Here is a 17,753-nt window from a genome sequence, read left to right as displayed (position 1 = left end):
TACATGGGGAAAAGGAAGGAGTCCCATGCATATGTTCTTGGGAGACGGTCTGCTATACAAACCAGTCCCTACCCTTCAGTGAGACAAGTGAAAGAAGCAGGTCTGAAAGCCAAGTCAGAAATGGGGAGCACCAAATCTCAGTTACCAGGGCAATGAGAAATAGTACACGATTTCCATCTCAGAAGTTCACGGTGGAGGAAGCGGACTGCTACAGGGCAGCTCCATCCCTCAGCTCTCCTGCTCTGTGCTGTGAGGGAAGGAGTTCACCCTTGGGCACAGTGCGACTGCAGACATGGGATCGGCTGTCAGGAAAGGGGGGAGCTTGTGAGAAATGCACTGCGGTTAAAATCCTGATCCGGCTGGCTTCCACTGACTCCTTCCTAAGCCAAAGGTGCTGGAAAGCAAGCAATCCCTTGCAGAGAGACAGACAAAATTTGGCAGGGAATTTTTCATCTTGCACATGGATCTAGTCTTTCCGATGCAGGGCTTCCCAGATTTGTTTGGTGCCATGCATCCTAACCACTATTTTTCTTACCATTGGGTCGCTTTACTTTATAAACGTATGCAATACCTTCAGGTACTTTAAGACTGCAACAAATACTGCATTTGCAGACGGGCCTGTCTGAAGTGGAAAATAAATACACTTATTTCCAGGAATTTTTCCCTCCCCTCCTCCATTTTGAAGCCTAGGAATGAAAACCTTTTTTAAAGGGACTTTTTAAAACCTCTTTGAAAAAAAAATCATACCTAGTACTTTATGACTTCTGGCTCCAAGCTTCCAAGCGTCACAAGCAAACTTCTTCACAGACATCCAAACACGGGATACTTTTCTTGTGCAATGTTACTGCTAGAGGGAAAGATACTTTAATATATATACGTATTAACAGCTCAGTTTCATTGTTATGGACTGCATCTCTGCTAACTCCTCACTGAATTAAAATTTTAAACCCAACTACAATTATGGTTTTCATTATTAATTAGCACATTAATATTTAAGTCCTGATCTTTTGACTACAGCTATAGAAACATTATGAAGTGGCCAAGTGGATTAGGTCATGGATAAGCCATGGAGCTGGGGATGGTGGATGGCAGAGGGACCAGGAGGAGACAGGGTCATGATGGGCCATCATCTTCTGAAGCTGACAGGCAGAAGAGCTCCCTTCTCCCTTGCCAAGGAGACAGCAGAATCCAGGAAGATCAACAAATAGAGCTGGTAGAGCTGGGACTGCCTACAAAATCTATAGGTCACAGGAACAAGGGCTGTCTCAGGCTGGAGAACAAGGTCTGACTGGGGAATAGCAGTCACAGGACCATCTCAAAAGCTGGGGCTGGTGTGGGAAGGAAGCCAGATAAGTTGTTAAATAATTCTATCTGCTCCAGGAAAATCTCTGCATGCTCAGGAGGAGAAAGCTTTAAATCAAGATACACAGTGTCACCAGATGCTGTACAGATCTTCCTATTCAAAGAGGTGTGTGATCCTGGCAACAGACTGAAATCAGATTTATACAATACAAAAGAAATTCTCAAGTCAAGAACACCACTTAGACCCAGTGGTGCATGTTAAGTGTTGCTTTACAGAAGATATCTATGTAAAATAAAAGTATGTGCCAATGGAAACAATAAGCTAAAGTTACAGGAATCATTTCAGACAGGGTCAGGTATCAAGTGCAGGCCCTCAGATGGAAACTCTCCAACTAAATAGGTGCTACCCCCAACTCTGTATTTCCCCCTGCTAGGCAGTGGTAAAAAGAACAGGTATCAATGCCTTGGCTTACCTCTGGAGAGGCATTCTTGGATATTGTGAAACAGGAACAGCAAAAGAACCTGAAATAGCAGGACCAGCTCAATGCTCATGAGACAGAGCCCAGGGAAGGATGGGGCAGGCTGGTTCAGGAGCACTTATGTGCACAGGGTCTTATCCATCTTGCCAGGGTTGACTGCAGCTCATCGTGTTAGTATGGTCATTAATGCAACCTGGTGGCCATCCTCCCCACGCCCTCCTATGGTGCTACCCACAGGCAAAAGGAAGGACCACAAGGTCATTGTTCAGTGAAAAGATACCACAAGAAAGCTTTCATCATGACTAGTAAGTCGCAAAGGGGTCCCACAGTATATGGTCAAAAAGGCCAGATACTTAGTACTGGGATCAGATGGATGGGATCTGGGCTTTGGACAATGTACAAAGCATGCAGGAGTCTCCTGAGCAAGCAAGAAAAGCAACCATGACACTTGACGACTCAGTCAAGGTGACCTAATCAGTTGACAGAAGGTTTGCTGGCACCGACAGCGCAGGGAGGCCGGGCAGGGCTTGCTCCTCTCTCCTGGACCTGTCCAGAGGTAAGGACGGGATGCTGCTTTGGGGAAAATTTCTGATGCTCCTCAAAAGCCAGTGAAGCTCAAACTGCTTGCTGCATACAACAGTGTGCCTAAATTAACACGTTGTCCTTGCTTGTGGTGTCCGAACTGTACCAGATTCATGCTAAGATGACCAAATTTTTTCCAGCTGAGAAGTTCTGCATTACCACTCCCTCATACGCTTCAGGGGAAAAAAGAAAAGGGAGGAAGAAAAACCCAGCTTCAAACAGGGTTGGTTTGTGTAGGTGCTTTGAGCTACCTTGGGTGCTTTTGCCTGAAGCAGATGAGGAAATGCACACCCCAGCTGCTCCCCAGACAATACTGGGAAGAAGAGTTACAGTAAGAAATGGCATGTGTTAGTATTTTAATTGAGCACCACACCCTGAAGCATGAAGTTAAAGCAGCTACACTAGAGATTAAAGATCTTTTTATAGTAAGGAGTGTCAGGCTTATTTATACAATTAGACTGTAATTTTTATAATTAAATATTGAGGATTTTTTTTTCTCCAAAACTTTGTGTTTACTCGAAAAGACAAAAGCATATGTTTAACATTTAACTTCCTTAATTGCTTTTAAATGTCACTGCAAATTAAACAATGATTATTTGCAGTAAGATTGACAAGCAGCACTAAGACATCACCTCTCCACCTGAGCAGGAAGGCTGGTATGGGAATAGCACCACAATACAAATTTGCATCGCACAAGCTGATTTTATGCTCCCTGCCTCCCCGCTGGCACCTCTGCGTGTGTGCGCGTGCGTACCTTCGACAGCCCTGTGCCTGCTTCTGCCTGTTTTCCTGCATGGCAGGTGCAGAACCCCAGCCTCGTCCCCCGGTGGAGCGGCAGCCAGCTCGCTATAAATCAAACCTCCTCCTGGTGAGGGAAAAGAGTCCTGGTCCCTTGGAAGAACAAAACAAAGCACGTCGAAGCCCAGATTTTGGCTGGGGGGGTTCCCGCGGAGCACAACTACCACCCTCTGCGTCCTTCCCACCAGAGGCTGCGCTGGGAGAAGAGAGAACTCGGGGATCAATACAATCTCATCAGAGCTGCACGCACACCAAAAGCCTGACAACAGCACCGGAGTGGCCATTTCAAATTTATCAGCTGAGTCACTGCAAAAACAAAATCCAGGGAGTTAGAGGTGGTTTTCTGTGCTATCCTGCTCTGCATGAAAGGAATGAAAGATACAATTTTTTTTTTTTTTGACTCTGAGAGCTTTTAAATTAAACTGCAAGCCTTGTTTGGTTGTTTCATGAAGCGTCAGTGGCCAAAATCAGTTTTTACAAGGTAGAATATGGTGAATAAAACCTGTGTGTGTTTTCAGCCTTGTTTAAAATACATGGGGGCATCAGCACAGCCTGTGAAAAAGAAAGCAGGAAGAGGGGCTGCCGAGCTTGGAAAACAAACTCCCAAAGTGAGATGGTGCCAAAGAAAAGGAGCAATACCTACAGTACAGAGATTTTTACCTTTCTCACTAGAAATAATAGACGTGTTAGAGATACGGAATTAAAACAACCATATTCTCAAGCTTCTCATAACAAGTCAAACCCCCTTCAACTGAGAGGTTGAAACAAGTCACTGTGCCACAATAATGCCAGCCAGGCTTTTGTACACCTTTCTTCTTCTCTTGTATGTGTGTATTGGTCTGTAATAATTCAAGATGTATAAATCATAAATAGCTGACTTTAGAGCAAACCAAGTCATACAGAGGCTCTTATGATTCTTCCTATCACTTTTTCAGGCTGTCAGCAAAGTCTCACGGATATTTTATCTGTGTGACTGTTTTATCCGCTTTCCAGTATTAAAGTCCTTCATTCTTCACATGAGCCTTCTGAAAGCGTGCTCAGCCATTCTGAGAGAGGTCAGAGCAAGGATCCTAAACACAGGCTTGAGAACTGACCTGGGGAACTTTTCTTTTAAGTTAAACATGACCCCAACTTGGCTGCTTACATGACAGCTATGGTTCTAGGGCTGAAAAAGAGTTGCTTTCATGAAAAAGGCTTCCTGTTCCTCTCCTGGTGAGACGGGGCATCACCCATACTTACCTAACCTTTATTTAAAAGGAGTGATTGATGCTGTTTGTCCTCCACGGTTATGGGTTGAAATACTTCCTTACATATACACTCTCGACAGTTTCTCTTCAGGGCTGTAAGGCAACTGCTGCAGCATATGGGGTGAGTTTATCTCTCGCCTTGCGTTCAGAAGGCGGCCACAGCACCATTCTGTGGCTGTAAATTTAGGAGACAACCAAAAGGAAATACACCTCTGAACGGCAGCCCTTGCAGCCAGAGTCGGCTTGGCAGAGGGGGAGCACACATTACCCCATCTGCAGCTGGCAGGGCTGTGGATACTGTGTCTGGAGTACAACCAGGAGGGGTTTGGGGAGGAGGGGACAGGAAGAGAGCAAGCTCAGCCACTTTAGGGCTAGGTTATTCACATGTTGAGTCTTTAATCCTATTTCCATGAGTGTTTCCAGTCTTGGAATCTAGATCCATCTGTAAGAACTTTTCAAGTGTCTAGAAATACTTTTAATCTCAAAGCTTTTTACAAACAGACATGCTGGGTCTGCACAGAAGTCCCTTCCCCGATGGCTGAGATAGGGCTCCTGCTTGAAAACAAAGCAACTTCTTGGCCAGCTTACTGCTCCCCCACAAAGCAGCTTTGCATAGCGTATTAAATATTGATCTCAGCAGAGATGAAAGTATGGAGCTTGAGGGAGGGTTGAGACGGCTAGTTAGCTAAGTAAAACCGCACTGCAATTTGGCCACAGTCCTGAAATATCCATTATTTTGAGAAGTGAGATGGTACCTTTAAAGCCCTTGATGCACTAGACCTTGAACTTCCTCTAGGGTGGAAGCCATCTCCAAAGATAGGGTGAGGGTCCAACATGAAGGCTGATCAACCAACGTAATTTCTTCAGTGGAAAAATGATTTCTGAGCACAGTGTAACACTAACTGTATCCAACTTTGCTGACCCACAACACCAGATATCAGCTTCTCCTTACAAACAGCTCTAGCAACCATTGAGTTATATATGACAACTCATTTCTTCTGCATATTCTGTCCTCGCTCAGCCCAATCTGGCTCAGAAACAGTTTTCCCTTCTGCAGACAATGCAAGCATAAAAGAATTAAGCATGTTATCATCCTTGGAGAAAATTAGACTAGGCAATTCGCGAGGTGAACAGTGCACTTCCAGCGCAGGTTCACTGTGTTTCAGATAGTGTATGAGAAACAGGAGTGCTGTCAGGCTGCCACCGGCTCCCACGCAATGCCTGGCTGCACCCAGGAGCCTCCTTGATAACCATCCTTTTATATCTGATCTTTAACCCTGCATGTGAACGGGGATCCTGTGCTCAACTGGAGTGAAAAGGGAAACGTATCTCTCTTCAGTTTGGATGCTCCCTGCCCAGAAATAAACACAGAATATAAACACAGTAAGGCATCTCAAGACACAGTCCTAAGAGCCAGTCAACTAAGTGACTAGCAGCAAGAACAAGCAAAACACAAAGCTGTTGCTCTGCACACTCAAAATGTACATTTACAATCTGACAAACCTTTTTGCTCTTGCACTTTGAAACAATACTCCAGACTGGAAGGAAAATGATTAGTGTGCCAACTTCACCTGGAGCAGCTCCCTCCAATGGGTCTAGCTGCGCAGAAGCAAGTGCTTTAGGAATTGCTTGTAGATTGTAGAATTGGGACTCTTGTAGGATATTCTTCATCATCCTCTTTCTGGCAAATAAGCTTTTATGGGTTTAGCTGCAAGATTTAGAAAAAAAGAATTATTTCTAATATAAAATACATAAAGGATTTTTATTTTTAAATTGGACTTAGAAAAAGAGTAAACTTTTCACTGGAAAAATTAAATTTTTCTCTAAAAGATGACATGAAGGAACCTAATTACTGGCCTACAGTAACAGGAACAAGGATCAGGAAGACCCGCAGGCTGTTCCTCCACACGTCTCCACAGGGTGTCAGTGTTATTTCAAATTTGGGTCATTTTACACCGGACTCAGACTTAATTTTCTCACCACGTTATGAGCCTGGCTCCTCAGAGAGCTGCTGCCACCACAGCCTGCTTGTTCCAGAGCTCCCCCTTTCCTTCCACTGCCAGTATTAAAATGAAATTTCTTAAAACAGGAAGACAAACACATAGTCATGGTGGTCTGGGGACAATGGGAGGATTTCAGAGAGATTTGAAACACGGCTGACATTCACCACTCCAAATCTGCTACCAGTTTGCTGGCGGGATTCCCAGTTCCTGGTGGGTGATGATCTTTCAGCGGGTGATGATCTTTCAGCAGGTGATCCAGAGCTCCAAGGGCTTTCCTTGACAGATACACAGCTGCAGCCATGAGCATCTCTGGCACTCCAAGAGTGCTGCAACCCATTCAGTGTTTTAAAGCTGTTTGAGAGCTGACTCTGAGGCAGAATAAAGCTGTTTAAGTTGACCCTTGCCAAAAATCATTTTCCAGACACGTTACTAATATGGCTGTGCTGAAACAAGGTCCCACTGTACTCTGGCAGCTGTGGCAGATGTGTGGTGAGAGACACAATATCCCCACCGACCCGTGTACTCCAGGTGACCGCACAAGCCAGCTTCAGTTCTTCTGCAGGGGCTCTGCTAGGATGCGCTCCGAGCCAGCACTCCCATTCTTAGTTTTCTTCAGCTTCCGTTGGTCCAGCCTACCTTCTACAATAGTTCCACTCATACAATAGCTCCCCTTCTAAACTGTAATTTTGGGAGAGTTATTGGAGGCAGACCACAGCTGTATGTCCAACAGGGATGAATCCTGGGTCAGGAAGTTTCTACAATTATTAACGGCTCAGCATTTCAGTTTTTATCATATTATTCTGAAATGGGGCATCTCTTACTGATACTAAGGCATCATCCCAAAAAACTTTTCCTGAAAGCAATACTCAAGAACATGCTTGTATCAGGACAGGCAACAAACAGGCAGAATATTGTGTGCTTATCCCTGCAGAGCTAAGGGCATGCTCTGCCTTACATATTAGGCTATAGTTCAACAAACAGTAGTGCTTTTCAGCAGAACCACCAATTTAAGTTGCCCCTGCCATGCTTCTCACTATTTATCCTCCCATCCCTATGGCAGCCTTTCAGTTGTGCCAAAACAATAGCCTGTAAGGCCGTACAGTAAAATGAATTGCAGAATTGACCTCGATTAGAAGTAATCCAGAAACAAAGTAAGTACATCTTTAACCCAGAATAATTATCCCATCTAATTCATCAACTGGCTGCACAGTAGTTGTGCTACCAGGAGCAAGCATGGGAGGAGCGGTGGATGGGAAGGAGGTGCTGGACATTCAAACCAGTGCTGTTGACAACAGCGATGTTCAGTCTATACCCGAGGAGTTTGACCTGCATTAGAGTAACAAAGACATGGAACCCCAGATCTCCCAAAATACCTAGGGATCCAATTTCCCATAGATTTCAGGGTTTTCATGTTTCTCCTACACAAGCAACCAGCTTATTCTCTCCAATGAATCTGTCCCAAGCTCTGCAAGCAGACAAGCTCAGAGTCTGGGATCAGGCAGCTGGACTCCTAATCTCCAAGCTGATACTTACTTCACAAGCTCTGCAGCTCTCAGATTCATTCACAAGATTCCAGTTAATCAGAAGCTGGCTGGTGGTTCCTCTGCTCAGTGGCCAGCCGCCTTTGCTGTAGCCCTTTTCAGACTTTTCTATAGGATGACCACTACCTCTACTAAATTATGCTACTTTTTCAACTCGAAGGAAGCCAGAGGCGCTGGGATGTGACGGTGGCAGGTCACACAAGGGGATAAGGACCTTGCGTTGGACAGGTGACCTGCTGGAAGGCCAGGCTCTGGGACCAATGCCAACTATTTCCAGCACAGAAACGGGTGAGGAGGATATTTCCTCTAGTCGCAGTTCTCAAGGGGATAGTGAGGAAGATCACTTGCCCCAAAGAAACTCCAGAACAAGAGAGCATCTTGCAGACCTTCACCAGGACTCCAGAGCAGTCGTTGCACTACAGGTTGTTTCTAGCTGGACTAAGACAGCTGGCTCTTTCTGCTTTCCTGTACCACAGCTGAGCAGGGCACCAGGCAGGCTACCAGCCTCACAGCAAGCCCTGCTGCTACTCAAAGCTACCTGGTGGTCTGCAGAACGTAAAAAGATTTTGGAACAGCTGCACTAGATGATGGTAGAGAAGGAATATTGACTGAGACCGCTGTGGCTATTTTTTAAGTCTTATAAAAAAGAAACATCACGGCAGCTGTTTAGTATGGTTTTTGAAAATTCAAATATTGACAGAAGGAAGTTTTCCAAAGGATGCCAGCAGCTTTTGCAGCAACCCCAGTAGTAGAAACACACTGTGGCGTCAGATGTGGGCTGTAGCGTAGACCAAACCCACAAGCTCCACACAGGCAGGAGAACTACCAGCTGAGCAACAGCAGCACTTCACCCTGCTGGAAGATGTTTGACTGTGCACTGGAGCAGGGGGGTGGCGAGGGTCGGAGGGTGGAAGGGAGAGGCTAAAGTGCCCTGAGGAACTACAATCGCACTTGCCAAATTCTGCATTTTACTGGGAAAGGGAGAGAGTGACTTCACTTTTTACCTCTCCTTCCCCGCTTCCCCTGCCCCAAACAGACAGATGTGGCTTTGCAAGAAATTAATTACAGATGGAGACTAAAAAAGGGGGAAAACCCCCCCCCCCCCCAATCCTCAACCACAAGACTTTTTCCTCTGCAGACGAGGATGGATGGGGCGACCTGGGAAAAGCTGCATATGGAAAACCCATTACAGATGTGAGGTTTGGAGAATAAGGCTGAGGGACAATTTGAGAGTTGTAAATTTTAAGTTTGGGGGGGAGTATAAATGCACTGCTTAGCAACAAGAAACAAATAGGAAACAAGAAGCCTCACGAGAGAGACACTTAAATATTTTAGAATCCCTATTTGAGGTGAAGACTACATTACCAGAGACCTGAGGGGCTGATATTCTCAACAGCTAGAGTCAAGGTAGAAAGGAAACGAGGACTTAAATACATTGCTGTGTGGAAATGAGATTCAAGTTATTTTGGGAAAAAAAATAGTTATTTGTTTGTTCCCACACATATTTTGCACGGCGTGTTCCTGATAAGATCACAATACACAGAATATCTTTAAGCACTTAGCTACCCAGGAAAGGTTTCTCATAATGTGTTCAAATATATGCAGGGAGGCTGCTTTACTGGGGTGTAAAATCATTGCTACCATATGTCTGACCCTCGCTACATGGTCCAATGCCTTTTTATGCTGCTTCATAAATCTTCTCCTAAAATTCCTGACATCTCAAAGGGTGGCAGGGGCCTCCATCTCAAGGGAGAGAAGGGTGAAGAAGAACGGATCACCTGGAAACAAATGCTGAATGTTATACACTATTTCTTCGCCATGCAAAGGCAAGGACAAAGGAGAAGGGAAGAAAAAAAAGAAGTTACCAGCTTTGGAAGGTCACATGTTACTGCTTTTGCTTTTTCTGATCCATTGAAACACTAGAAATACAAAGTAAAGCAAAGCACAAAGCTTCCAAATAAGCCTGAAACCAAAGCCTCACCTTCTGCAGCAAAAGACTAAAGGGAATTTATTAAAGATTAAAAGAGAAATTCACAAGAAACCAAAACTCCCTTCAATACCTCTTTTTCTTCTGAAGACCCTGTAAAAGTAGTTCTTCAAATACATACATACACACATATATGCACGCACACATTTATATGTAAAGAAGTAAGCATTAGGTAGTCCTCTGCCTTATTATGGCATTAAGCCATGCTGGGGTATGCTGGTAGGAGCATGCTCTGATCCTCTCCTGCCCCACTGAACATGAATCATTCTCTCTCTTTCACAAGGGAGGTCCACAACAGCAGAGTTCAGAAATAACCCAGAGATTCCCATTTTGTTTTGCTCCTTGAGCTAAAAGGGATGCTCCAGGCCATGGGTTGGTGGTTTGTGGTTTTTTTCCCACCTCTTTTTTTTTTTTCCCCCATCTGAAAAAAACCCAAACCAGAAAACAAGCCCAAAACCAAACCCGAGCAAATAAGCACAACCAAATAACTCCTGAAATAACTAAAGATTACATGAGTTAAAATCAGTAGGGAAGTTTCTTGGCAGCTTAGAACTTCAGGCCAATAAACCCAGCTGTATGGATATATACTTTACCTTCAAAATTAATGAAAAAAATAGAAACATAATGGACACGACTTGTTTAGTCTAATGGCCAGAAATTGAGAGCAAACACCACTTAGAGAAAAGTCATTCTGATGTAGAACAAAATAGTTCATCACTTGTGCAGTTCTCATGTGGAGGACTAGAAGAGTTTTATAATTCTCTAGAAAGGGAAGGCAGAAAATGCAGCATCAAAGAGAACAGAAAATTTTTTTCCTAGAAATTTATGGAATTGCAGTCTTTAGTATACTAATAAAACCAGTTCCAAGTTAAAAAAACAAAGTCTCTAGGGAATTTGGATAATGATTATTCTTTACTTCAATACAAGTTAGAACAAGTCCTGGAAGGGCTGCCCTGGGTCACTGCCTCCTGTACTCTTGCAGCCCTGGGATCACATAATTCTTTTAAGGAGTGCACCTGGCTTTGTTTGCTGCTCAAAAAAGGTGAAGTAACAACATATAGGCCACCTGAAGCTGAAAATGTGAAGAGCTAACATGACAAGTATCAATAAATGTTGAAGGTCTATCAGAATATTACAAGCTAAGGCTACCTTTAAAAATGAGGGAGAAAGGTATTTCTATATAGATCCTCAGCGGTTTTATAAGTAGCACTACATCAGCTGAAACTACCAGATGCAAATACCATGGACAAGACTCAAAGAACCAAATTCAGCTGTGGTTAATCTTCTAGGATTAAGAGATGTTCATAATCCAACCAAATACCATTTTGCAGGTGTGCTACGAAGACGGTGTAAATCAGAACACAGTGTCTGCTGCTATATATCTGTACACCTGCCTGAAAGCCAACACTAAGCTGTTCCTGGAAGACAGGCTTTTGGGAAATGGCTTGATCTTTGGCCAAGAGTCATGTAAAAAAAAAACTCATATAGGAAAGATTTCAGGGAGATAGTTTTAGCTTGGACTGAGACAGGAGGGGAGAACATAAGCTGGCTGAGGGTAGAAACATAGTGTGTTGAAGGTACATGAGCTCGCATTGTTCCTCTTTCCCATCTCCCCAGTCTAAACCCATACCAGCAGGACTACCAAGACTTCTTTCCTCCACTGTCCTTGCAAGAAGTGTTTTTGCTTTACAGGCTAAAGTAGTGAAGGAGCATCTTTCTAGTCCCTGAAATAAAGACTAGGTTATTAAATCACCCACATCTCTTGTTTACCACAGTAAATTTGAGCAGAAGAAAATGCCTACTAAAATAAAAACCAAACCCCAAACAAAACAAAACCCCAACCCCAAAAACCCAATCACTTGGTTGATCAGCACCAGCAGATGACCTTAATACACAAGGCCCTAGCAGCTCCCAGTAGTTTTTTCTACAGTCAGTTAAAACTATTTGACAAGATGGTAAATACATACCAGAAACTGATAGTCTCATCTAGGCACAGACTCCCTGCTGCTGCTAATGCTAATAACGCCACTAATCCAGGGTAACATTAGCTGGAAAGTTTTAGAGTTCCCTCAGATGGCCAGGGGTATAGATTTCTAGGATTAAAAAAAAGGCAAGAAAACCTGGAATCTTACACAAAAAAAAAAAAAGCCCTATCATTTCCTATATTTTCCTCTCTGCAACATTCACACGGGTCTCCACTGCACAACGCAAGAAAACAAAATAAAACAGCAGCTCATTATTCCACCTTTGCCAGCTGCTTTTCCTTGTGATGAAGGTTCTTTTTTCCATAACATTCCCATCACAGACGCATTGCGAGCCTGGCCTGCTGCAGCACCGCCGCCCAGCCTGGCTTGCCTTTTTTTTTTGGGGGGGTGGGGGAAGAGAGGGGCATAGAGGAGGCATAGTGAGAAATGAGCCTCACTTTGTTGGATTCTCTCCTGGATAAAGGTAGGAACTCCTACCAAACCCCACGCACTTGGGGCCAAAAGCATTCCCCGGCCAACGATGTGACACCAGGTCACTTGACACAGGGAGCTTAACAAAAAGGGAAAAAAAAAACCTGCAGAGTTTACTCGTGCTCTTGAGTGAAAACAGGTTGCTAAAAATTGCACTCGAATTAAAGAGCATTATAGTGTGGAAACTGAAATCTCATCAGATATTCCACTGGAAAACAGAAGGAGCGGCTTCTCCAAGCGCAAGCCAGCGCTGCTGCTCTTGGAGAGCGAGAGGGAGCGAGCAGCCAAGGGGCTGGACAGGCTGGCCCAGCTGAACAAGCCTCACTTTTTTGGATGCTGCTGAAACTTGCCACTGTTGCTGAAACCCTGGCTTTGATATGCACTTCACACAGAGGAGATAGATGTGGGGCAGGGGAGATGACAGGGAACAGGGAGCACAGAGATAGGGAGGGAAAGGGGCCGCTCTGTTCCAGAAACCCCTGCCTACCCCATCCCTTGTGAAAAGGCTCCTTCAGCCAGACCTATCTGTCAGTCTCCGATCTACCTTTCAAGATTATGATGCTCTTTGATTTTATTCATTCCTGCTGGAGGTTTTGCTTAAATATAAACAGCAGAGCAGTTCAGCAGGAATTAAAAAAATACAAATAAAAGAAATACGAAATTCCCCAAACCTCCAGGCACATTTTAAAACACATTAAAAAAGACACAACAGTAACAGCTTCATACATACCACAGCTGCAGTGATTTGGAGCAAAAGTAAGGAACTTTGAATGTGCTAGTGTTTTGTTTTAAAATATGGCTTAAAGACTTCATATTCAGGCAGGAGCCCTCTACAACACCGAGATCTCCCCTTCTTCCCCCTGAAGGAGAGTGAGAAATTCAGCGATTCCCACTTTCCCACCTTTATTTCTGCTCCTCCATCTCCTCCACGTGCTGGGCAGGCTGGACTCCAGGAGACCAGAGGCTTTTGTGAGGTCCCCAGGACTCCAGGAAACACAGGCAGCTTTACCTTAGGATTTACAACCAGTAGGTAAAGAACAACTCAAGAGGCATTTTATTACTTGTGATGAGGGACTATCAAAGAAGCCACAGGGTACTTTGTCAACTGCTTGGTGTTGTTTCTTTAGTTCTTATTGGCAGCGGTCTTGGTTATTGCTCTATTTTTCTTTCCCCTCCCACTCACTTATCTTTCATCTTACAGCCCCCAATATTGACTTAATAGCAATGCACTATATGTTGGAAATTAATCCACACAAACGCTGAAGAAATTAGAGCTGCTAAAGAAAAAAGGCAGCAGCTCAAGCTCCTGACACACACAGGCCAAGATACTAGTCCAGCACTTTATCAGAGCACTGGTTGTGAAGACAGAAAATGAAACTGTGGTCTGGAACTTCAGGGCTCCCAGTAATCCTGAGCCAAGGATACTCGGCTCAGTAGCACCTCTTTTTGATTTTGCCCTGTCAGCACAAGGGCTACAGTGAGGCAAAACAGGAACCAGAGACAGAACTCTTCAGTTGACCAACACACAATTGAGAAGCTCCCCCATAAAAGATAAGGATGACCACAAGCCTATGAGCTGTGCTCCTTTTTAACCTTAACCCAGATGCTTTTCCACTTCCTCTGTTCAGAACAGGAAAGTGTACTGCCATTGCCTGAAGTCAGCTCTGCCAGTCTCTCGAGCTACCAGTAAAGGCAGAAGGCTCTTTTGCACGGATTTTGACATTTTTATTTTCTGGTTGGAAACGTGGTCAAAAGATAAACAGCTTTTCCTTCCGTAAGCACAGGGCTTTAATAACACGTCCCACCTTGCAATTAACAGCAATGCCTTGGTTTCGTGACTCTTTTGACATGAAGAATGGAACCAGATAGCCACTCAAACAGCATGTAGAAACTGTATGTATTTACCGTATTCTTGTCCTCCTAGCATTTCTCAAATACCACCCAAAATAAAAGCTCAGACTTGCACTGTGAGTGGCACGTGTACAATCTCTGTGAAAGACAAAGCAATTTGCCGGTTTAAGAAACACAAGTGGAGATCTACTGACACTCATTTGCACTATGTGCAAGTAAAAGAGCCCAAACCAGGGCAGCTATGTTTTATAGCATCACAAATGTCAACAGAGATGGACTAGCTGCTTGTGTAACCTAAACAAGAATGAAGAGAGGTGGTAAACGCTGTTAATCTATGCTGGAGGATTTACAAGCAAATAAACCTCTATTAATCTTTCCTGGATTGTAGGTACAGATGTTTTAGTTTTTGTAACACTATTTCAAGCTAGATCCAGATGTAGTAAATCAAGATGTAATGCTCATTAAATATTTTTTTAAAAAAGCACATTTATTCCATCCCTTCAGCATTCCAAGCAGTTCAGCAGGGCCGAGCACCCACCCTCTGCAGGGAGCGCAGATAGCATGCTTGACCCTGGCAACTACTCATGGTTCAAGCAGCAGATCTCTTTGTAAATGGCTCCTCCTCGAGCCAAGACAGACTAGCGTGTCTCTGAAACAGGAGGCACTGGCGTACATAAAATACACCCACCCCAGAAAGAGCAGATGATAACCATAATTATTGGACCATGTATGCAGTTCTTTTTAGGATGAGATTGTTTTTTCTTTCTCTCTCTCTCTCTCCATTGAGAGGTACGAGGCATTCTGGATACGAAAACTGAATTTGAAAAGGTACTAACAATTTTTCTTAAGTTTTTTTGGTAAGGTTTATCTTCACCAAGAATTCTTCATGTATATGAAATTCCTATTCACTATTTGTAGTGACCGTTCAATTCTATACAGCCCGCTATATAAATGATCAGTTAAGCCTAAGTAAAAATCCACCTTGTTTTTCCAATCCCACCATTTCTCTTGTATTTACTGCTGTTTATTTTTTGTTTTGCAGTGCCTCTTCTTGGCCTTAAAACTGTATTAACTCGCTACTACAATCCTTTCTATTACCAATTTTTTTAAAAAGAAATACTTATGCTTTTATGTAATAAAACATGAAAAAACCTGAAAGATAGAAAACTGCAGTCCAATGTAAATCATGAAAGGACACTGATAATAAATGAACCTTATTCATGCCAGATAAAGCAACAAATCCTTATTTAACACACCAAATAATTTATCCTTAGCCAGAGAGACACTCGGTCTGACATTCAAACAGCCGTCTTTGTATGCACAGAGAAGCTGCCAAGTCTCCATACTTGAATGATCTCATAGACTCTGGGAAAAAAAAAAAAAAAGAAAAACAAAAAAATTTTACCCTACTAGCTAAATACACAGGGGCATAAAATGATCGACTTTAAAGCATTTTAGTGGTTTTGGTCCTAGTACAGATCTGTAGACAAGCTTTAGGAAATATGACCACAAAGTCACAGAAAAATAAAAGACCTAAGTGAAACCTCCTTTAACTTTTCTCACCTACAATAGTACTGTATCAATGAAGAATAAACACCCCTAAGTTTGTACTGCTGTTCTCTCCCCTGCACATACCAAGCATAAGTCGTACTTGTTTTACAAACAAGGAAAAGGTACATAACAGGTTACAACCACTCTTGAAGAAGGTAAAGTGTAAAGGCAGAAATGTTTTTCTCTGAACTATCAGGAAAAAAAGTGATCGGTTTTCATCTTATGATGCCTTTCCCCTTTGGTGTCAGTAAAGCATTGCTTGCCTAGAAGGGAAAGGAGAACAGGGGACGACACGGATACACGCGAACAAGAGAACATTGATCCATGTGCTGCTACCTAGGAGAAATACCTGTGTGCAACCCAGTTGGCTTGGGCTTAGTAGTGAGCACAGATAGTTACTGAGCACAGCTTGGTTCCCAGCTGTGTACACTGGACCTGATCCTCTAACTTGGGTAAATTTCCGTAGTTCAATTAGGCTGTGAACGATGACAATTTTACCAGCTGGAGACTGGTTACATTTGGGGTTTCTAAAAACATTGCGGTGCCTTTCATCATGCGACTGCACATGTGAAACCAACTTTGAAAGAGCACATGAGGGTACATCTTATTCTGCTCAGATGAGACAAAGCCAAGCAGAAATCTCAGGTTTAAATAGCCACTGATAGGTTTGGATTTCTCCTTTGCCAGTTGCTAGGTCAGAACGGGCTGAATTTCCAAAGGTGCCGCATACTCAAACTCCCAGTTGACAAGAGAGAGACTCAAACAGCCCATTATACCACCGAAAATTATGTTCCTTGAAGTGTTAAGCCAGGCACCAAATATGCATAACCAATCTTAAAAAAACAGGCATTAAGTCACTTGCTTTGCCTCACATAATGCATAAAATGCACAACATGGGAAAATAACAAGGAATATTACGGAGAGATGATGTGAGTTTTCTTGAAGCTTTACACACTGTTATCTACCCTTTACCTAAGTATTTCACCATAGTGTTTCACTGCCACTTTTCTTAAATGAGGAAAGCAACATCAAATGCAAGAATCGGCTCAGAAACTCTGTCTCAGCATCCCTCACTCCACCTCAGCATCTCCGTACAGCTCCCATGTGGCGAAGTCTCCAGCATTTCACAAGATTCCTCTACTAAACTGAAATAGCACCGCTACTGCCGCGTTTTGTGTGTTTGAGTGTGCAGAGTATAATCTCAGCACTGTTTGTCTATGTGTGGGGACTAACCAGCTGAGCCATGTATGTATGGACCGAGCCATGCTGGGCTATCGTGCCCTGCTGCACACCTGCAGGTAGTTCACACTCAGCATACAGCTCAGGAATCTCTCTCCCTAGTCCTCTCTGCATAAATCAAGCAGCAGGCAGGCTCAGAAACATGACGAATACATTGGCTAGAAGATCTCCTGCTGTAAAGACACAGGGAGGAAGGGGGATACTAAACTAACCTTGCCTTGGATGGAAAAGCAGCTGGAATTTAATGTTCTTGGAAGCCAGCCCTGGCTGTTCAGACATGGATCTGTCAGGGAAGTCCCCAGCGGAGGCATTGCTCATTCTCCAAAACTAAAATGTCAAGAGAAAGCACTGGAAATCATTAAGCACTCCGTTCAACATTTCTTGAACAATCTCAGGCCAGGGGTGGGGGAGGGAAGCCTCCTGACCACAAAAAACCCAGAAACAAATTCCCAGTGTTAATACAAAACAGAGGGGGATCATCAGGAATCCGAAGCAAGGTTTTGCTTAATCGCGTCAGTCTGAAGTGATATAACATCAAGCCAGCCTTAAAAAAAAGACAAGGAAGAAAGCAGAAAAATAAGAAAATAATAATAAACAACTGTATTTGGCCTGAGTCTTTAGGGACTTCATCATTACAACCCACCTTCTGCCACTGCCCTGCACCAGCTACACCACCCACACACGGTGAACTGTGCTTGGTCATCATGAACTCAAAGT

Source organism: Phalacrocorax carbo, chromosome 6 (genome assembly GCF_963921805.1).
Source record: "Phalacrocorax carbo chromosome 6, bPhaCar2.1, whole genome shotgun sequence".
Classification (NCBI taxonomy): Eukaryota; Metazoa; Chordata; class Aves; order Suliformes; family Phalacrocoracidae; genus Phalacrocorax; species Phalacrocorax carbo.
The sequence above is the reverse complement of the archived record's forward strand: the minus strand, read 5'-3'. Positions refer to the sequence as shown.